This window comes from Miniopterus schreibersii (assembly GCF_964146895.1).
Source record: "Miniopterus schreibersii genome assembly, chromosome: 21".
NCBI lineage: Eukaryota > Metazoa > Chordata > Mammalia > Chiroptera > Miniopteridae > Miniopterus > Miniopterus schreibersii.
Window position 1 is genome coordinate 3,090,882 of NC_138123.1, and position 23,614 is coordinate 3,114,495.

Consider the following 23,614-nt stretch of genomic DNA (forward strand, 5'->3'; position numbering starts at 1 on the left):
AGCACCCCGCGTTTTCCCAGGTCCCAGAGTAAAAACGCATTGTGGTTCTCTCCCGGAGCAAGGGAACAACGGCCCGCAAAGCAGAACACGCAGGCTAACAAATTCTGATTTTTCCCTTTGCTTTTGTTATTAAAATTGAGAGGTCAGCCCGACTCCTCCCACGTGGAGTCCATTAATGACTGTATCCCAGGGAGCGCAGAATCGAGAGGCCTTAGGGTTGTGTTGTAAGCGTGGGAAAGAAGCGGGGTCGAAGGGGGAAATCTCTTCGTCTGTGATTTTTAATTAAACGGGTGTAAAGTTTATTTTTCCGCGATTGGAGCTCAGGGTGCCATAAGGCGTAGGCAACGTGAATCTCTGAGAACTGCTGGGCAAGTTGCTAACGATTTATGGGAGTGATGACAGGCTGGTAAAATACTGTGTCCGAGCTAATTTCGAGAAGCACAGTTTGCAGCTTTGCTACTTGAAGATGTATTGACCAGGGCCATAAAAATTGTATTTATTTATTTGAAGTCAGATTAAAAACACGTCACAATGAAGAGCGAAGGGAAAATATAGAATGATCTTGCAGAGGGTGTGCATTGGCACTATCTGTGTAATAAAATGCTTGCATTTTGACTTGACGCTTAAATCATTAAGAGGAGAAATCTATAATTATAGATTTTTTCCCACTGGAAAAAAAAAAAAGCAGCTGGAAATCTGTACATTTTTAAAAATTCAATTTCAAAATAAATCATTGGCCTATTTTTCAATTCGTTGGATTTTAGGATATTCCAAATGTATGTAGCCATCGCCACAATCTAAGCTGAAATCTTTTTTATTGTCGCCAAAACAAATCCAGTCCCAATTAGCAGTTAACTCCCGGCCCGAGGCTGTGTATCTCTAGAAGCATGTCGACCTACTGTTTGTCCCCAGGGCTCCGCCGGGGTTCATTCCGTATGAATGAAACCCCACAGTGGTTTGTGACCGGCTCCCTTCGCTCACCGCGGGGCCTGCGGGCTCGGTCGCCCGGGCCTGTCACATGGCGTTTATCCAGCCGTCGCTCGACGCATTTAGGGTGTTTCCAGTTTGGGGCCTGTATGAGTCACGGTGCTGTCAACACCCTGGTATGTTTTTTAACGTGGACGTATGTTCTCAGTTTACTTGGGAGCAGACCTGAGAGTGAAACTGATGAGTTGCAGTAACTGTATTTGCCGTTTTGGGGTGCTGCCGAACTGCCCCCCAGAGTGGCCGCGGCATGTCCCGTTTCCACCGGCCCTGGGCGACGCTCCACCGCCCCACAGCCTCGCCCGTCGCTGGGCCCGTCCTTGGGGTCTGGCCACCCTGGGGGGCGTGGAGCGCCCCTGCTTGTGGTTGGAATTCGTTTTTCCCAGTGACTGACCATGCTGAGCACCCTCCTTTCCGTGTGCTAAATGTTCAGTGGCCGTCTTCTTCGGAGAAACGTCTATTCAAATTCTTCCCCCGTTTTTAACTTGTTTTTATTTTTGTTACTGGGTTGTAAGAGTAAGTTATATATTTGGATGCCGGTCGCTTATCAGTTACATGATATACAGATGCCTCTTTCCGTTCTCTGAGATGTTTTTTTCACTTTCTTAGTCTGTTTTCTCTCTCCCCCGTTAGTTTAGCTAAAAGCGTGTCGATGTTGTTGATCTTTTCAAAAAATGACTAACTTCGGGTTTTCTGCGTATTCTTATTTTTTCTTTAATTGATTTTCCACTGTAATCGCTATTTCCTTCCTCCTGTCTGCCTGGGTTTACTGTGACCTTCTTTGAGTTTCACAGAGAAAACAGGTAAGTTATGATTTAAGGACTGTGATCTTTTTTAATACAAGCACTCAGAGCTATACGTTTTCCTCTGAGCGCTGCCGTAAGTTTTGTTATTTTATGGATCCCTTAAGATTTCTTATTTCTTCTACGATAAGATTTTTATATACATCTGCCTGGGTACTTTCAGGGAACGTTCCCAAATAGAGAGTCATGGCTGGTGGAAGACGCTGTTACTTAAGTATAATGAACTTTATGCTTCGGGTTTGGGTTGAATGCCGTTTGTAAGCCACTGAAGTAGGTGGTTCTACCCATCCAACAAAATAGGGCACGAAAGAGGGCGAGGCGGGTCCGGAGGCAAGTCGGGGGGTTTGGTGATAAACACGCGGACCCTGAGAGTCCCGCTCAACCAGCGCAGAGAAAGCAGGGCTTTTATCTCCGAAGCTCAGGGGGGATCTGAGCAGGCGGGATGGCGACCGTCGGTGCTCTTGGAACCACGAGATCTGGATGTCGTATCACAAAAAAAGAAACTGAGGGCACATTTCAAGGGCGAGTGGAAAAATGGAAACTGCAGCTGAGCAGAGAGCAGGGTATGACACAGGGTGGGCCAAAGTAGGCTCACAGTTGTTTGTATGGAAACAATACAATAAATAATAAATAATAATACAAGAATAAACTGTTTCGTATACTCACACCTGTAAGCCTACTTTTGCCCTACAGTGTATATCATTAAGAACCACGTTCAGCCTGGCTGGTGTGGCTCAGCGGTCGAGCGTCACCCTATGAACCAGGAGATCGCGGTTCCATTCCCCGTCGGGCACAGGCCCAGGCTGTGGGCTCGATGCCCAGCAGGGGGCGAGCAGGAGGCAGCTGATCGATGCCCTTTCTCAGCATTGATGTTTCTCTCTTTCCCTTCTTCTCTCTGAAATCAATTTAAAAAAGAGAGAACATTTAAAAAAAAACAATAAAAAAGAACCACATTTATTTCTAGTAAAAAAGGAATTTAAACATACGACTGTTCCATAAAAGTGTAAGACCTGTAAGGAATATATGAAACCATGAAACAGCTCGAGTTGGGTGTGTATAGAATAAGTAAATAAATCAGCAGCATAAAATAAAGATGCAGTGTGTGGGACAAGTTTCAATACACTGTAGGAATTAATATCTGATTTATTTCATTCAGAAGTTTTGGGAAACAAAGATCGCCGAAGGCTTTTCTCGACCCGCTTTTCTCAGTGCAGCAGAGCTCCTGTGCCAGCCATTACTCATCCCAGGCCGCGCAGACTTCTCCTGGATGCAAGGCTTTATTGAATTTGGATTTCTTCCCATGACCATTTTTCTTTCGCTAGGAATGAGAGATTTTGTTTCTGTTTTGCTTTCATGTTCTCATTCTAATAGAATAATATAAAATGGCATTGGGAAAACAAAAAAACATTAGGTAGTGTAGTCTGTTAGTAGAACAGTGGAAGAAAGTTTGGATATTTGTGGGCTGTGTTTTCAGAAATGTGCAGAGACGTGGCTGAGCAATGCCAGTGACTCGCTTTCGTTGGGAATTCTGATTTTTGTCCGGCCTTTATGACACCCTTCTCAGCTTTTTTAAAAAAATTCATCACCGTAAGAACTGGATTTCGAGATCCGATATTCTAAAATCTTGAAATCAAACAAAAGCAAACAGCATGCATCTTTACAGACACGATGATTCCCGATGCTTCCCGCAGAAGGGCAGGTGGGTTTCCATAGGTTTGCACTTGCCTCTGGCCACTTCCACAGGTAACGGCCGAGCGAAGGAGTCGCCACGCAGACAGACTTCATGGTCCTAGCGCCCTACAATATTTACTGTCTGCTCCTTACAGGAAAGCTTTGTCAACCCCTTCTCTAAGATAATATGTCCTCTGTCTTTAAAAAAAAAAAGTGTTTTAAAAACATTTTCTTTCATATATCATGGAAATATTTTGTATTATAATGCTAAAGATAGACATTATAAGTTCACTCTCCATCAGATGAAGATCTTATACAACCCGATTGAATCCTGAGTATCCATGGAGCAGTAGTAAATATTTTACTAACAATTACATATATATTATGTAAATAGATATGTAGATATCTATATACATGGATGTATAAACAGATATACACATTATATATATCATATGTAAATATACACACACATATACATATATACATACATATGTGCATATTTACATATTTTACCTAACCTAACACCTATAAAATTAGTCTAAAATTCTGTATATCGCAATGATTTTCATTCAAATGCGGTTTCAAATCAGTACCCGAATACAGGATGGGGCTATTTCATGAAGTCCGCCAGCTTTCCCAGCCCCCTCCTCCTGCTCCTGATCCCCCCCGATTCTAGTAAGATTTACAACGATATTGTGACCACGGATTACGATGAGGAACCAAAAAAAAAGAACGTTCGAGGAAAATACGGCTGAAAGACTTAGCCGAGCCTGAGAGCGGGGAAGATGAAATACGTGCGCTGAAGGAGAGGAGGGCCATTCACGCGCGTGGGAAGGATCGCCCTGTCCACTGGGCCCCGGACGCGCGATCCAGGCCGGGTTTGTAAGAAACACGAATGTTTAGTTCTCTGCTGGAGCTCCTGGGTCGGCTCTAAACTCACAGGCGGCAAGCGGTCAATAAATATTTGATGGATGCTCCTTGGTATGTTCCTTAATACTTCAGCTCCCCTCCCAGACACATACAACAACGATTTCATGCTTTATGTAGAATGTTTCCCACTCTCTGTAAATGGCATGGCCTGCTATGATATGCAGAGCATGCTGGCTTTTTTGTTTTGTTTCTCTGTTAAGAAGACAAATGCCCTCTCCCATTCTTTCAAAGAAACCTGAGCCTTAAGTTCCTTGGGGCCGGTATTGAAAACACCACAGCCTGGGTGGCTTGTGGCAGCAGCGGTGCGAAGCTCTGGAGGTTGGAGTCCAAGACCAAGGAGCCGGCATAGTCCCCACGCAGGCCGCTCGCTGGGCCCTCGGGAGAGGGAAGGGGCTCGGGGCCCCTGTGACATCTCTTTCGTGAGAGCACTAATCCCACCCCTGGGCCCTCCTGACCTAAGCCCTTCCCCAAGGCCCACCCCCTAAGGCCATCATCTCTGGGGGTCAGGATCCAACATGTAGACGCCCGAGAGACGCAGACATCAGGCCCCAGCAGGCAGAGCCTGTCCCTGTGCATCACTAGGACCTGGAGACCAGGGCGGGGCGACTCGCTGTCACCGCTTCTGCAGGAGCCCTGTCCGTGGTGATGACACGGGAGCTCCAAGGAGACCAGCCCCGGGCGGGACAGTCTCGTGTCATTGGAATCCTTGATCCAGTGCACCTGTCTTTCTGAGGTTGTCACCCAGCTTCTTCTCTGTCTCAGACATTGTCCCCCGCGTGTCACCAAGTAGTCACAGCTCTGTGTCCCGTGCAAGAGAATAGGTAGTTTAACGTTTTCATGGCGAGAAAGCTTTGAGAAGGAGGTTTACCACCTCTGGCCTCCAGGGGTAATGCTTAAATCCTTTTAATTATATTTGTTTTTTCTCCTTACTTCCTTTTTGGCCTGCTTTCCCCCCTCGCGACCTGCTTTCCCCTCTTGAGACCTGCTTTCCCCCCCTCACGACCCGCTTTCCCCCCCTCACGACCCGCTTTCCCCCCGTCCCGACCTGCTTCCTGTGGTCTTTTCTTCTTCGCTGAATATCCAGACATTTTCCATTGTCACCTTCTCTCTTTATCGACCCTTAGTCTCTTTAGTATGTCCCCTCTTCACTGCAATCTCTCTATAATTTTTTTTTTAATGCAGAGAGATTTGGTCCTTTTGTTACACTTCTCACTAATCTCCGGCAAAATAGAGCCTCCCCACCTCGAATCAACTTTCTGTTCTAATGCACTAAAGAATCGCAAATAACGGATTTTTATTCCCTCCCAAATAGATGAAGTATCTAATTATCCTTCCAATAATTTTTTCTTACAGCGTCAGCTAATTCAAGTTGGGTTCTCTTTATTTGTAACAAACGGGCCACTTCTTAGCAGATAGAAAATCTAATTAAAATCTGGATCCATTTTTAATGTGTCCTGGAAGCAGTAAAAATAAAGCATAAAAATGCGATTTGTCCGTGGCCGGTGATAAACACCCTGGACCCGACATAAGGCTTTTTTGAGACAGAAGAAGACACTCCAGGCCTAGTACGGTAAACGCGTTTGCTTTCTTGGTTTCTTTGCTTTGGCGGTTAATTTTGCTGCAGTTAATTTTGTCAAGGTTAAGGTATTCCTAGAGCCCCAAAGCAACCACCCAGTGCCCCGTGGTGGCGCACGTGGAGGAAGGCAGCCTGGGGGGGGTGTCCGCTTGGGGACAGGGACAATGGGCTGGTGTATGTTGCTGGCAAGTCTGAGCAGTGCATTATGTAGACCATCAAGGAAATGCAAGTGCAAAACATTAATGCAATTGTATAGGATAAATACAGCTATGAGACATGGGGGGGAATCACATTTTACTTGGCACACGAACAAAATGGAAATCTGTGAAGATGAATTGCAGTTCTCTATTTCATAACCAATGGGGATGTAGAAATGGAAAGAATTTTAATTTACTATCAGGACATTTTTATAAGTAGTTTTCATGCATTCAGTAAAAGCCATCTGGGGTTATAATTCTTACTTTGTATTAAAATATTGGCAAACAGAAATGATTTCTTTTGTTGTTTCTTTAATAATGAATAGAGACTGACTTTGGTTAGATAAAATAATTCACATATGATATTACAGTATTTATTCCTAGAAGGCATAGATTAAGTGTGTTTAGAAAAGGCGTAGAAACATTTTTTTAGACTGCTTCCATCTTACAGATATGTACCCTGACCGAAAACAGAAAGGTTGGGGTGGGGGTGTATGTGAACCAGCCCATTTTAATGACCTTTAGTTTTAATCTTGAAGAGTCACACTGCACAGGGAGTTAAGAAAATCCTCTTAACAATGAGCTTTTGTGTATGGGAGATATCGTCTATGTATGTATGTATATCCATGTAAGTGTGTGTATGAGTGTATGTGTAATATATATAATATATATTAGATTTATACACATAGGTTTGTATCTATATTTACCACAGAAAAAATTAAAGCAGAGATTGTAAAACATGTATTTATTCATGTAATTAAAAAGAATAAGTGAGCTCATTTCATGTTAATATGTATAAATTTAAATTTAAGTGATTTTGCACATTTTTTTTAATAGTTGGTTTTGAGAAGACAGCTGAGTTCTCATAGCTACTTGGACGTGCATGCAGTCTGTTGCAAACTGAAGTTTTGTAGCTTCACACAGATTTATTGGAGCAGAAGATGAAGGATATTAGTCTTTAATACTACACCAAAATTCGACAAGTGGAGCAGTTTTAAGAGTCCATTGTAATGTGGAGTTGAAAACCATGCGATGAACATTTTGAAATCTCCTACATTCAGTTCTTTGGTCCATTTTGAACTTTAAACGGACCTTCTCCCCACGCAGAGGAAACCATGAACAGGTCATTTGGAGAGCACTGGTTCACGTCGTTCCGAAGATGTCCCACATCTTGATCGGGGACACACATCATTCATTCCACAACAGCAAAATAATTTCATCCCATAACATCATCATCGGATTTGTGAGAAGTCTTTGCCTATTGGAAAGCTGTCAGTCGCACAGGGGCAGACACAGGTTTTCCAAATTTCTAACCTTCGCTTGAAAGCTCGGATTTTCACATTGATTTTGAATGTGTCAGCTGTCTCGATATTAAATATGTCAGTACGCCCCAGGTGATAGCTTCATTTCTTTGCATTTTGACAACAGACCTGTCAATTAGCCAAGTCTAACCAACCACAGTTTGCCTGCCCACCGTTCTTTCAGTAAAAATGGTTTTTCTTGGAAATGTGCTTGCCCTGCGCAGAGGACACCATGGCCCAGAGCCCTGTCTCAGGGCAGTGGGCAGCGAGGAACTTTGCTCACATGCCCATTTCGTTTTCACAGATGGGTTTGTATTGAAAATCGAGATACAATAACTTCCTTTCACTGCTTCCCACGAACATGTTGAAGTGAAACTTGCAGATGTGATCCCGAAACTAAAAATCCCAACATGCAGACACTTGTGAACAGCGGTCAAGCCCAGTCGCCATGAAGCCGCCGCCTTGGTCCTGGCCCATTGCTGATGGCACCCATATCTGAGAAGGGAATGAAATCACATTTTTTTCTAGGCCAGTATTACTTGGCTTATGTTACCGCAGCCGACTTCATCCTAAGTAATAAAAGGACCTCACTGAATGGGCCTCCAAAGCCTTTAAAATTGCAGAATGTGTGATTTAATTAAAAATGGCACTTATGTGATTAATGCAGGGAACTTTTGCTTAAAGCAATTTTATATGAAACTGTAGGGAAAAGCCAGGATAATGATTTTCCTTATATTTCTGTGCTACAAAATAATTTTCTTATTTTCTATTCTATTTTATTTTCTTTGGCCACTTTCTGGTAACTCTCATGCTAAGTAATAACAAAGCAGTAAATTTAAAGAGTTTAATGTATAGGTATTTTCCTTCAACCCAGAAATCATTTCGTGATCTTTCAATTTATGAGATCTTGAGAGATGTTAGGACAATTATTATACCGTGAATGTGCTTAGGGATAAAGGATTGTGCGGGACAGTCAGGGAGCTGGTTTCTTTGACATTTTGTCAAGACAACTCTGTCTACAACCAATGATCATTCAGGCACAAGGCCCAGATTCAAACCCGAGGCGCGCTCTCCTTAGTAACGTTATATTACCCAAGCGCACGCGTGTATTTGCACGTGTGTGAGAATCGTACAGAATAGCAGGTCTGCGGCTCACTGTACGTTTTCCGTAAAAACCTTACGGCCTGTTGTCTTCCTCTAAATCCCGTCATCCCCCCCAGACAGCGAGGCAGCCAGGAGCCAAGGGCCGCGGCACTGAGCGTGACACATGTCCCCAGGGAGAGACTTTTCCTGTGGTTCTCTGTGCAGATGCCTCTTAAGGGCCGCTCCCCGCATCTTCCTGAGGCTAAAACAGGCCTCTCAGGAGGATTAAGAGGGTCATTACCCAACCGCGCCTGAGCCCCTGGTAGCCCAGTGGGGTTGCTGCCTAAAATGATTAGGCCCGAGAACAGCAGCAGTGGAAATAGCTCCAGAGAACTCTCCCAACGCTGAGGCTAGCTTGCTTGGAAAGAATACAAGTCCTATCAGAAATATCTTGGAAATCAGGTCCTAAAGTCTACAGTACCCGATAATAAGAACCCCCTTTCCCAGCCCCTATTCGGAGCATCGCTTTGCTGAAACAGTCAGACTCCGCCTCTTGCCTGCATCGGAGGGTGGGGTGGGAGTGGCTGGGGTGGGGGTGCTCTGCATTGGCTTCAGTCCCCTCACTAAGGGCGAGTGATGATAGCCCTCATTGTGTTTCACTAAGTAACTTTTATCTTATGAAATACTGAATGTTTGTTTTCTTTAAAAAACACATAAAAGTCCATAGCTTTATAAAGGAGCCATGGTTAAGCAGATTTGGAGATTATAATTCTTATAAACTCCTCTTGGCAACCTACAATGTGTATATTCATGCAAAAAAAAATCTGTGCATACAGGATTTTCCAGAACAAAAATGTTAATTCCTAAAACATTTGTTAACCTCGCAGAGTATACCCTTGAATCACAAGTGGTTGCACACGCCGTCTTGAATCGTTGAAGGCAACTGTGCGGGACGTTCTTGCCCAAGAAATGACTAAACAAAAATAGAGATTTTAAGGATGTATATAGGCGAGAGTTCAGTTTTCAGAAAAACGTATTTATTTTCACTTCTTCTTAGGCAAGAATGTCCTTCACGGCATTTGTTTCCAGAAGGCTGAGACAGGGAGGCCCGCAACAGGCCTCGCTGGGATCCTCCTGCTCGCCAACGCTTACGGGGCCAGGGGGCCGCATCGTCTGTCCGGGGGAGCAGTTCATAAAGTCCTTTTTCAGTATTTATGAGATAACACATACGAAAGAGTATGGGAAAAATGGGGTGTCCTCTTCTGCACTGGGAGCTCGGGGTGGGGTCCTCACGATCTCTCGAGAAAAAGAGCTTTCTGAGACTTCTCCGGGAGGTTGAGCAATTTTTATGACTCTATTGATGATGTGGATGGTTTTGTTTTGTTTTTTAGTCAAAAAACACAGAAGAATTTTCTAAGAGGCGTTTCTTGCTTCCACTTTGCAGAATGTAATACAGACAGAGAAGCCAAATAATACCCTTCAAACTGAGGTTTATCCAATTTTTACAGCTTCCGAATTGTCCTTCGCTGTAATGTAATCACCTCAATCACCGTAAAATATTTGGTTATTACCTTGAGCTGAAATGGTTTCAGAAGATCTTTGTTTTCTCAACTTCAAATGTTTTCTGAGTGCTAGGTACCAATCCTCGGCAAATAATTCTTTTCGTCACCATGTTAGAGAAACTTGAGGATCACACTCCTTCACCTCTGTCAATGTGTAACTGGACGTGGCCTACACATTAAATGCTCGTGTGTTTACTCAAACACATTTTGTCTCATTTCTTTTTTATAACCTGAGCTCTGAGATTTTCACCCCAATATTTTGCATGAGATGGGAAGTTGCACTAAATTGGAACATGAAGTTGCGCCTTAGAGAGAAAATGTTATGGGATGGGAGGCAATAAACGGATTCTTCGTTGATATTACATTAACCATCAGTGGTCTGTGTGTGGACCATAAAGTAAGAATCAATACGAATCCCAAGGCACTAATCTTTCTCTAAATCTTATAATGTTATTGACGATGAAGTTCTTAGACTAGATGCACTTTCAATTTTTAAACAGATTATCAGGGCTGGGAGTCAGTCTCTTCTGTTGGAATCACTTCTGAACAATTTTGCTTGTATAATGGAAGAAACGGATACATGTTTACTTGCCAAAATAAATACATCATCCGCTTTTGGGATGGTGTGATGGTTTTATGATCTCAAAACAGAAGCTCATCTTATAAAACAGAATTATTATGTTGTTCTTGAACCTTCCACCCCACACACATCCCAACAGAATGTGTCGGCAGAGGTAAAGACCATGATGTAGGGGTGACCTGACTAACTTAGAGCAGACTAGAATCGGTCTGTAAAAAATATAGTCATATATACATAAAAGAGGCATAAAAAAATGTTTTCTCATAGTATATGAAAGTGTCTTCTGTCAGCTTTCATACAGATGACATTGGAGGTCTCAATGTGTGTAGGTGAATTTGGTTAGGTCAGAACTGTCATTAGTAAATATACTGATAAGATAGTATATTTGTCCTGAGCTCTTTTCCATTCTAAATGATGGCACTAATTAAAAAAGAATAATTTTATGTTGAACTGAAGATGAAAAGTCAGGCCAGTCTTACAAACACTGCCTTTGTCCAGGCAACCCCAGTCACCTCACGGGGCGGGGGACCTCCCTTGGGTTGTCCTCATGATAAACTTAACCTAATGCTTAATTCGATATCACCGTGTAAAGTCAGTGTGCCATCTGTAATCTTCATAGTATGTGTAATGTTATTCATGCTGAGGACAAAAAGAAACCCTCACTCCGCTCCTTCCATCATTATTATTTCCTCGCATGTATTGCTCACATTTATATGCACGTGTTGTGTGTATGTAAACTCACAGAAGGTCGTCACACACACAAACACGTACCACGTCATTAAAAATTGTAGGTGGCTGCAATCCTGGGCTCTTTTCCTGGAGCATTAAACAAAGATAAGCTTTTCTAAAAATCAAATGGCTTTTTAAATCAAAAGGGAAAAACCAAACATCCCCAAGATAGGTACCAGCTCAAATCCCTGTAACGCTGAAAACAACAACGACACAACAGCAACAAAACTTTGAAGGACTTCATTTGAGGCGGCCGCCACGAGTTATAAAGTCGGTGAATACGTTTCAGAAATCAATGCCAATTGAAATCAAAATCCCCTTTCTCACAATCTAGATGCACTTCAGACAACAACAGACAGCACCGCACAAAGAACACCGATGCGACAAAGGAGCGCGGGGGAAAATGAAGGTCAGTCTGTTGTGTTTGTTCCATTAAACCCAGCAGGAAGGCTCCACGTGGGCTTCTCGGAGGAGACACAGAGGATCACGTCGGAGGCAGTGCCTTTTATTGAGCTGGAATGAAATTAAGTCATCCGAGCAGCAAAGTTCGCCACAAACAATAGGAAAACAAAGTAGGTAGGATATAAGGAAAGCCTGCCAATTTTAAGGTGGATTTACATTTATAAAATATCGTCCTCAATGTTATCCTAAGCGCACACACACACACCCCTTCGGTGTGAATCAGAAACATAAGAAGGACAAGACATTATGATTAAAATGCATGAGTTTTTTTTTGTTTTTGTTTCAGGACCTCATCTGAATTCCTCTTGAAATAAAATAAATTCTATCGCTACCAAATGTGATAAAGCCGTTCGATCCATTTGCAGGAATGTGGAGAGATTTCTGGAAAGAGATAGTGCAGGAAACAAACAGCAAGAAGGAGCCAGCTGACCAACTGGCCATTTGCCACCTAAGTGAGGAAATAAGTCGAAACGAAGCAGGTTAGGAAATTAAGATACGTTTTGAATAAATGGAGACCTTCGTTATGATTCTGAGTGGAAAACACCTTATAAGATACTACTTTCCCTCAAATTCACGTTACTTAATTTACTGCAACGTTAGGCAAAATTTATCCTAGAGAAAGCAGGTAAGCTAAAGTATTAAACAATATTTTAGAGGAAGATGGAAGACAGGAGATTAGCATCACCAGATATTAAAATCAGGCTAGATAAAGAAACGGGAGTTTTTAAATGTAAGAAATACCAAACCTATAAACATAGATAACGAATCTATAAATGAAAATATAAGCTGTATATCTCAACGGCAAAATGTGCACGAGACACAAACCGGCGGGCGTTTTGTGTTTTCATTAGGAAAAGAAACGGGGTACAGTCTGGAAGAGGGGGTGCATTTCAGTGGGGCGGCCCATGAGAAGCGGGCCCCCCTCACAGAGACGGGGCCGCAGGATGCTGCGGCCAAGGGCGCCTTTCAAGGGCATTTCTAAGGCCGCCAGTGTATCGCGCTGCACCTGTCGCAAGAGGAGGTCCAGCCGCTCAGCCTCCAGACTGAACTGGCCTCAAAGACGCTGAAAAGTGGCCTCTGTGTGTGTAAGTTCCCCTCCCTGCCGAATGCAGACCCCTCCCCTTGTGGGGGGTGGCAGACGGTGGCGGGTTCCCCGCGGGGGCACCTGTGAAACTTGGCAGCCTCGCGCCCCTTGCCCCGCTGGCATGAATGGCTTTACAGTAAGCGGGGAGCCGGGCAGCCGGGCCTCTCCGATGGAGGGGCTCCCGGAATGCTAATGGCCCTCGGGCCAGCTCGGCATCTCAGCATCGTTGGGAAACACAGTTCGCTTCGTGTCCCCAGGTTCGAAATCACACGCTTTGCAAATGCCCCTCGCCTGGCAGCCCCTGCTGGCCAGGGCAGCCCCGCTGAGATGGGCACTCAGAAACCCGGGAGATGAAGTCACGCCTGCAGAGTAGCCACGTGGTCCTTACAGGGTATTTCCCTGAAGCACGGGTCCTGGGGGCTCGGGCACTGTGCTGGGTTCAAGTTAGGCCTGGCTGCTAGGCCTCAGGCGCCTCTGGTCGGCCTCGGTGTTGGAAGCGCACTCGCCTCCTCTGCGCCGTCCCTGGCCGCACGCGGAATTCCTGTATTTCTCTCTCCATCCTGGAGTAAGGAGGGCTGCTAACCAGGCAGCTAAATGGAAGCCACCTTTTGTTTGCAAACAGCATCTCCGGCTTCAGCGTCTTCATCACGTCCCGAGGATGCTCAGCCCTCGCCTTGTGCTTGCCGCTCTAGGCCCGCACCGAGCCGTTGTCCTCAGTGTTCAGGATCTGCCTCTGGCCTCCCACAGGGTGCCTGAAGAATGCAATGCCATAATTATCGCCTGCATGAATTATAAATATCCCCAGCACTGGTAAATAATACAGCAGTGCGCACGAAAATTATAGTTTCCTGCTTCTTGCACTTAGATAACCAAAAATAGGCCTCTCGGCGCACTCTTGTCTAGTAGACAATAAAATTACTGTCTTTTCATTTTAAAAAGAGACGTCTTTTTTAAAATTTTTAAATTTTTTTTTTATTGGCTGAGCTGGGTAAAGTTTAGAATTGGTTTATTAAGAGAAAACTGTCCGTAAGAATGAAAGGGTGGAGTTCGTGATTGACCTTCTCACGCTCCTGTTTCCCGTCTCCATCGCTGCCTAAAGCTCAGGAGCACGGCGAGTGTGTGTAAAGGAGACCATCGTGTAAGATCGGATCGGGTTTATTTATGTTATGGCAGAAATCAGTTGAAAGCCTAGTGAAAATCCGACTGTGGCGGCCCCGTATTGCCATAGTAGACGTACCCAATCAAATCACGACTCTCAGGTGTTTCCTTTTATAAAAGGATCATAATCAGACACATTTAAAAGATTTCAGAGCCTTTCTGCCTCCTGCGCTTTGTGTTGTGCAGTTCGTGTCGACTCAAAGGCGTTCTTTGATCTACTGCAGGCCGAGCCTTGATAAACAAATGGATTCAGCAAGGTTTGCCGAACACTAGCAACCGGCAGATGTTTTAACCAATATCCCTCAGCCCCACGTGTCGGAAAAATGATTTCCCTTGTCTAGTCTTTCTCGTGCTATAAAGGCGTCCCAGTGTTCACTTGTTAGACTGCTGAAGTGTGGCTACAAGCGAGAGTTAATACTAGGAACCTGCTTTATTAGCAAATAGGGTGTCGAGTGCGGCAGTGGGGCCCGTTTTCCCTCGTTCGGCGGGTATCAGGCAGGTTTCTCCTCCAAGCAGTTTCATTCTGGACCAAGTGGATCTATAAGTTCTGTGAACTCAGTAGACAATGATGTTAACCAACTGTAGTCCATTTGATATGGACAAACCAATTTCTCAATGAAAAGCATCAGAAAATAGCCTGTGGCAGATACAATTGAATTGTCAGTTACATAACCCGTACTAGTTGATTGATAAATATTTGTAAAATAAACAAATCAAGTTATTAAATTACAAAATAATATGGTTAGATGGCATTTTAAGGTCTAGAAAAGCAGCTACGTTCTGGGGACGTACCATGTGATTATCTTTTACACATGTCATCTAATCTAATTCTTACCGTGACCACATAAACTCATTGTGTCTCTATTTATCTAGAGGAAGAAATAAAGGTCAAAGAATTAATTTATGAAATTCCCATGACTGTAAGTATGAAGAATGACATGGAAACATGTACTGACTACTGAGTATCCCTGTTTTATCTAGCTCCCCGTCGTTAGGTAGGGCCATGAGAACAGTTGCAGGCAATGGTTTGAGGGGGGGAAATGGTGTGTGGTGTTTCTTTTTTTTTTTTGAAGTCAAAACTGACAGTGATGGAGCAAGAGTGCAGCTTAGGAAATGCAGCCGTGGGCTGGGGGCCGTGGGCTCGGCCGAGTAGCCTGCTACTATGCAGAGGGAGGAAGAGGGAACATTGAGAAACGAGTGGGTGTCACTGCCATCCCACCCCATCCCATCCCACCCCACCCCATCCCATCCCACCCCACCCCACCCCACCCCACCCGTCCCGTCCCATCCCATCCCATCCCATCCCATCCCATCCCATCCCATCCCATCCCATCCCATCCATCCCATCCATCCCATCCATCCCATCCATCCCATCCCATCCCATCCCATCCCATCCCATCCCATCCCATCCCATCCATCCCCTCCCATCCATCCCATCCTATCCCATCCATCCCATCCCATACATCCCATCCCATCCCATCCCATCCCACTGCGATTTTCATTCCCAAGTATTAGATTCATTTGTGGAAATGTAGCAGATTCCATCGACTATAATCAGATGCACAGTGCAGAAAATCAGTTACATGTTCTGAGTAGGGGCCTGGTCCCCACAGCTCCCGCCGCCATCATCATCATCAATGGCCTCATGTTAAGGGTTGTTCCTGTGAAACGCACAACGTGGTGCTCATGAAGAACTAAGTTAGACTTGGAGGAAGTTTTTCAAGAGCACCAAGACGTGTGCACACCGGCGTGTCCTTCTGTAACGTTACGTAGGCACGTGTCTGTTTTCCATGTATATTTACAGGTATTTAGATTACGTGCACTCACTTTTACGTCTGTAGAATGTGCTCGAAGGAGAAGCTCTTCATTCCTCTTCGTGTTTTAATGCTTCGGAGCAGCATGACCTTTATTCAGCTGGAAGGATCCTCGTTAGGAGCCTGAGTACTTCTGTTCGAGACCTTGCCTGCGACTGATTATGCGCGCGACCTTGGGAAGTTACCGTCACCGATCGAGCATCAGTGTCCCCATCTGCCACGTGAAGGTGCTGGACAAGGGGATCGCCAAGGCCCCCCATTCCGATGTCCAGGATTCTCTTACCCGGGCCACGCCGTGACTGCTGATCTAATGAATCTCCTTAGTCACCTTCGCAAGCCTGGGTGGCCTATGTTTTCCCCTGATGCCCGGGGAGGGGATCCGTGTCTCTGCGAAGATTTCGGTGGCACGTGAGCTGTGGCGCTGGCTCTCCTGGAAGGCACACGGTTGAGTTTAGGTCCCCTGCATGCTCACGGCAGGGGACAACTGCTCCGCTTCCTTCTTACATCAGGGTTGACCATCTCTGCCTCCTGACAAGGTGTCAAGGTCATTTTAATCCCCACACTGTTACGTGCAGTGCCTTGTGTTCAAAACTGGTTCTTCAATACAGACTATACACACATGAGCTTTCTAGAATAGCTTTTAAACAGTTTTAAATCGAAAGGATGTCTTTAAATAGCATCACGTATCGTTTTCGTGTATCCCATTATTGTTTGCATCGCAAATAAGTATTTATTGAGGAGCTTCTGTGTGTCATACATCTTGCTGGGCTCCAAGAATTAAAAACATAAGATACGGCCGTCAGCCCTCAAAAGCTGCGGGTCACGTAGGGGCCTAGTACGGGCGCATCCTTACAGTATAAATTCTCGAGATACTTTAAATAACTTCAGGTCACCAGCAGGGAGGGGAGCTGAAGATAATTTGGAAAATACCTACTGGGTTTGTTCATAAATATAAGGGCAGGACTCCGGTGAGGTTGGATGCTTCTGTCTAAACAAGGGAAATTATTTAACCAAAGATGTGGACGTGAGCTCAGGGCATTTTCACCTTGGTGGACGGCATGGTGTGTTATATTAAATGGTCTCTTGTTTGTGTTTTCCTTAGTTTGATTTCAGGGCTGTATGATATGTTCTAGTTTAATTTAACACTTTTTTTTTGGGGGGGGGGGTTGCGGTCTACACACTGAGAGAGATGCATTACTGTGAGTACTGTATGTACTTCACTAAAATGATATTTTTAAAAGCTACTATCTTTTGAGTGCAGTCGGTTTTAGGCAAATTCTACACAAGGTTTGGGAAATTGTATTGAAATGCTTGCCGTTAAGGGGACATTAATTATAATGACACTATTTAGATGTCCTACTCAAAGAGCCTGCCGAGTGGTTTCTGTTTTATATGTTGGGTTTTCTAATCCACGTATCCCGCACAAAAAATTGCTTTCTAATCCCTTTTCATGGAAGGGTAAACTTTTATTACCCAGGACTTCATCTCGAAATGACTGCACTGAAGCAGTGCTGGGACAGAGAAAGATAACGCTGAAGAGGGGCGAGGAGGGACGACTCTTCCCAGATTTCTGTATCCTCAGAATTCAGAATCACTGGCATCTGATCACTAGCCTCTGAGTGTTTTTGTTGTTTTTTGTTTTTTAATAGACCTTCTGTGCTTTTAATAGACCTTCTGTCATGGCCAGAGAAAGCAGGAGCTCCTTCAAAAGATAAAATAAATTTAAAAATAAAAATAACTGTGATCTAGCAGTTTGAAGGATAGAGGTAAAGGCACGCAGGGATGAGATGTTTACCCGCTAGACGTGATCGAGTCACAAACTGACTCATGAGTTTGTTGGAAAATGATAAGGCCAACTGCCAGCTGCCCTCTGAGGGTCAGTGGGCACCGGGCCCGGGCCTAGGTCCTGACCCCGGCGATACCCAGCAGTGGTCTGCAAGGGGCCCCTGTTGAGTGGCCCAAGGCAACTCCATGGTTCTCCATCTCCCCTGCTACTGATGCCAGGCCCTGGGCTTTCCTTCCATCTGGAAGATTTGATAAGACAAAAAGATTTATGTAAGGCATTAATCAATCAAAATAAACTACAGTTCAGTCTTGTCACTGCCACTTTGCCCATAATTTTGCCCGGTAACGTCTTAACAGAGCACAAGAAAGTTACCTAAAACGCAGACATCTGCATTCGGTGTAAGTAAACGTTGTGGATAATAAACGGTTTTAAAAAATGATAGAGGGAAGACAAAAGAAAAGTTTCGTCTAATGTAATGTCTTAAAAATTTAGAAACCATCAGGAAGTAGTCGTGTGTAGAAGATGGGAACTTTTTACATTAATTCCGATAATGGTAGCGCGGAAAAGTATCTAATTGAATCTCGGTTGTGTGTTTAGCTACAAACCAGGAAATCAGAAAAGCATGAACTGCAGATAATTCTTCGTTTGTTTTTTTTCTTCCAATCTCCAATGCGGTTTGAACAGATCCTAAAAGTTCGATTTTAACTGTTATTATTAATGTAGAAACATAGCTCAGCTCGCAGGTAAGCAAGCCGGAGAGGACAGGAGACAAACAGTTGGAGGAAGCCGTGAATTGATCAAGATGACAGGAATAAAATTAAAAAATCTCAGCTCGATATTTGGTGTTCGAATGAGCAAATGAATGGAAGCTTTAGGTTTTGCCTGTTTCTCTATTAAAGCTTTTTTTCTCCCCAGCTCCCCGCCTCCCCTTTCTCGGGACTGGCACGCGTTCTTAGAGCACTTTTACATACAGATGGGTCTTTTAGAATCCACTGAAGTTTTAATTACCTGAAGGAGGTGCCATTACCTTTTATTGTGCCTTTAAAAAGAAGCTAGTTTTATGGGAATGGAGTATTAAGAAGGGCATGAGAGGGTCATATTGCCAATTTAAATCCCAGCTCATCCATTTCCAAAATCTCTTCTCTCTTCACTTTCCTCTTCTGCAGCCTGGACAAGACATTAGTACCTGTCTCGGGTTCATGTTGAGTCTTAAATGAGTTAATAAAGGTGTTTCCAGGCATTTGGAAACATACCTGGAACATAGTAGACAGTCAATATTAGCCGCTGTGGTAAAATTAAGTTCTCATTAAGATACTTCTCTGTTTCAAAATTAAAATAATAAACACCGGTTGGTTAATAAAATATCCTTGCTTGTGCACAAAGTAATTATTGTAAGGCTGAAATTAAAGGAAAACTTAGCATTGGTTTGTAGTTAAGCTGGGAATATAACCAGATACTTTCAATTATAATAGGCAGTCTTGGTACTATATATTTTATAATTACCTCATTTGAATTGCAGGCTTCGGTTTTTTTCTCAATGCAAGGAACTTTATTTTATGGTGAAAGAATTACAAGCATAGAGCAATCTGTCTGGGGCAGGGGTCTCTCCTACAACTGTGCTCCTGGATCTACTTCTGAGGGTATGTTTAAGGAGTAGAAAACCTTACATTCCTAATTTGCCACTTGCCCCTTATATGACCTCAGGAAAGTGACCCAACCTCCCAGAGCCTTAGTGATCTGCTCTGTAAAAACTAGTATTAATAATATTTGCCTTGGAGAAGTGAGAATTAAATGACTGTGTTAGGTAAAGTGCCTAAAATAACTGCTGACTAAATGTCGCCTCTCTCTCGTCTCTCCGAGAGCCCAGCTGAAGGCCCTTTGTGAACAGCTGTGGCCCTCGCAACCCATTTCTTTACCTAGTTCCAGTTGTATTCTTTTAAAAATATATATATATATTTATTGCTTTTTAGAGAAAGAGGAAGGGAGAGGGGTGGAGAGAGAGAAACATCAATGAGAAACATCGGTCGGCTGCCTCCCGCAGGCCCCCTATGGGGGTCAAGCCTGCAACCCCGCAGGTGCCCTGACCTCCCGGTGCCAGGGTTGCCGCTCAACCACTGAGCCACACCCGCCGACCTCCAGTTGTATCCTTTACCATTTTATTTCTTATTTGCAAGGAAGATACAGAACTGTGGGGTTAGACAGAACGGCCTAGTATTGGGCTTACTTACACTGTATAGTCTATTCTGTTATGAATATTTTTCAGGCAATCACAGAGTTTGGTTTGAAAATCAAAGTTCTTTATAGATTGCATGAGTGTGTCTGTGTGTCTAGGATTTGAGGCCAGAATATTAATTTAAATATAAAAAGTAGTAACTTTCTGGAATCATTTATGAGCTTGCTCCCTGCCTTCTTTCCCCAAACACAATACACCTGGATCTAATTGTACCTTTGACGTCACCTTCTGGTCTCCAGGTAACTAATTAGGGATAGCTGAGCAGGTCAAGTGGCACCAGAAGGAATCTCCCCGTCAAATCTGGACAGTGGGATATTCTGCAAAACTGGCCTCATTTCCTCAAAAAGTCAACAGCATGGGCTAAGCAAAGAAGAAAAGGCTGAAAGAGACTTAAGGGACAGAACTACCAAATGAAATGACTAGACTCTCTTTGGATCCTGATTTTTAAGAATTAAAAAGAATTACTTTACATTTTCCAGGTAAATTGGAATAGGGCCTTGGTATTTGTTACTGTCAATAAATTACAGTTAATGTCATTATGTGGTAATGGCAATTGTGATCATGTAAGTTAATGTCCTTCTGACATTTTAATTTTTGAGGTCCATATAGAAATGCACACCAGCTCTGTGAGCTGAGGCTGGCTAAGGAATGCCTGGGACTTCAGGTGGGACCTCTACTGTTTGTGTGCATTGGAAAATTTTATACTTACACATTAAAAATTAGTAAGAATTGAATGTAAGCTCTTTAAGCTGAGATAGTATGTCTTTTGGGGGCTTTAAACAATTATTTATAAAGTGGGAACTTTGTAAATACTTATTAAATCACATGTACCGTTATGTGTGCATTTTACTTTAGACTAATATAAGATTTTTGTGGAAATTTGTAAAATGTAAACATTTAAAGATTGATACAGAGGCAAAATCTCTAACAAGATGTTTCTTTTTAGATTAATTTACCCCCAGTAACAAGGAGACAGTTCTAACTATCAGATTAGGGAAGAATTAGACGGATCACGTCGAGCAGCTCAAGTATGTTTTGCATAGAGTAGGAGTTTAAACACCCAAACTAGTGGCAACAGCTCTCTTTTCACCACCACCTGATTTAAAGAAGTAATAATCTTTTTAAGTTGGAAAATAACTGTGAGGATGACCGTGTCCCTGTGTTTTACGGTCCTGTAGGGAAACAAGAACCTGTCCCTGTGTGTGGAAGTTTCGAGAATCACTGAGCACCATAATCCCAGGCGTCTCGTATGCAAAGGGCCTTGCACTTTAGTAGCTTCAACTGGTCCCTTCAGTTTCTCTTCAGGTAGCTACTCTGTCAACAAAAACTCGTATTTATCTCCCTCACTCCATTTCTGACTCAGAAAGTCCATTAAGGAGGGTAATGGAAATGTGTTTATTCGGAACCGTGCCTGGTCCCCTTAGAATGTGGTGTTCGCACCGACGGCCCTCATTGCAGGGACACTTGACGACACTTACCCCAGGGCGGGTCGCCCCTTAGCTGGTGGTCATGCTACCTCGGATTTCATTTGTCACACAGATTTTCCAGAAGAGACAGCAGGTGTTTTTGTCTAACCCATTGGTTATGATTAGAGGTGTGACACAGCTATGAAAATTAATGTTGACATGCCGCTCCGAGAGCTCATTTTCTCGTGTGTGTGACATGCCATAGCCTATCCGCACCCTGTGTGTTCCCACTGCCAGAAAAACCCGTCGTTTGTTGGACCCTTTGCTCCTAAAAGGGGACGTTGTCTGCTTCAATCAATTTTCAGCTATTGACGGTAGCTTTTAACTCCATTAGTGAAAGGCGGATACTTTCAATTAGGATTTTTTTTTTTTTCCAGGAGCAACATGACATTTGCTCGGAGGAGAAATTTAAGTCTGCCAGGATCTATTGTAACATGTAGATAAAAATGAACACACATAGGCAATGACGGATGCAGCCTTAGGGAAGGACTTCTTTTATTCTGCTGACTTTACAGTACACAGGTGGCTATGAATGGCGGTTACCCTCAGTGGTGTGGAAGGAAAACAGTAAGAAAAGAGTGAATTAAGCAGGAAAAAAAAAAAAAGCGTCACACGACTCCCTCAATGTGTGTTAGTTTTTTGAGGTAAAGGATTCCTCGAGGAAGCATATTCGTTTACGTCGAATCTCATGTCCCTGTTGATGGGTAAGAAGGCCGAATAGGAAACCAAGAAAACCAGTTTCCTCCGCTGTATTTGATGTGTAGAGACACGAAGCAAAACATTTTTTATCATTTTTCCTCCCCAAATATTTTTTTAAAGTTTCTGTATATTTATTGTTGAAAATATTACAGATGTCCCCTTTTTATTCCCACTGATCCCCTCCACCCCACATCCACCCCCCCCCCCAGGCCTTCCCCAGACCAGTGTCTGAGTCCCTGGGTTCTGCTTATAAACATTTAAGTTCCCTGATTAATCTCTCCCCGCCCACTCCCCCTCCCGCCTTCCCTCTGAGACCCCTCAGTCTGCTCCAAGCTTCTATGTCTCTGGATCCACTTTGTTCATCAGTTTATTTTGTTTATTAGATTCCACATATGAGTGAGATCACGTGGTATTTGTCTTTCTCTGCCTGGCTCATTTCACTCAGCATAATACTCTCCGGTTCCCTCCATGCTGTGCCGAAGGATAAAAGGTCCTTCTTTTTCACAGCCGCATAGTATTCCACCATGGGACTGCGCCACAGCTTTTTTACCCATCTCCTGACGGGCACTTGGGCTGTTTCCAGATCTTAGCTGTTGTGAATTGCACTGTTATGAACACAGGGGTGCTATCAACAACCCCGGGCTTGAGGCCTCCTCTGCTGGGGCTGGGTGCGTTCGGACAGGACCAAGATGCACACCAAAGTCTGCTCGTCCAAGGCCCAGGTCCTGAAGCACTCTGAGGTCTGCCTCTGCCTGCAGGCGATTAATCTCATTCTCTTAATGAGCCTTAGGCTGTAGATGCTCCACAGGGTGGGGCGCCTGGTTGTTACTAGTCTCTTAACATGCCTCTGGCTGTAAAAACTCCTCTGGGCCCCTCGAGAGGCTCTCCAGCAGGGCGGGGCAATTGCTTCCCCCCTCGGGCAAAAGCTGAAAATCGCTGCCTGAGAAAGATGTTCTCCACGGTCTGGGGGAATGACTCGGCCCAGGAATCCAGACGGGTGTCCTCTGATCTCACTCTCCAGAGCCCACAACCCAGACTCGCCCCACACAGCTCCAGTCCAGGGTGAGGGGCTGCACGCGAAGCTTTGTGTGTTGGCTCTGGAAGAGGGGCCTGCATTTTCCGCCGTCTCTCCCTGGCAGATGGAAACCCGGCTGCTTTTCACAGCCAGATGTTATATGGGCACCTCTCTCGGTTCTGGTGCTCTGGGCTGGGGAGCCCCTCCAGGGGCTGAGGCCCCAGAGTCCTCAGTGGGGACCCCCCACAGCTGAGATCTCCCTCCGGACCTTCAGCTGCTGCCCGGGGGCCCCAGCCAGCCCTCTGGTGCCCCCTCACTCCCTACCTGTCTCTATGCGGCCTCCCCTCTTCCTCCTTGGTTATGAGGGTGCACCCAGCTCGTCTTCAGTTGGTTTTCCTATGTTTTAGTTGTGAATCCAGATTGGTCCGGGGAGAGTGTCCGTGTAGCTTCCACTCAGTCGGCCGCCACCTTGGATCTCTCC

The 23,614-nt window shown here is 44.4% G+C and overlaps 1 protein-coding gene across 9 annotated transcripts in view; it reads left to right on the plus strand.

Moving 5' to 3' along the window:
• The window catches only part of BRINP3 (BMP/retinoic acid inducible neural specific 3), a 341,361-nt gene that overhangs the window by 309,449 nt on the left and 8,298 nt on the right, over positions 1-23,614 (plus strand). The window lies entirely within an intron of this gene.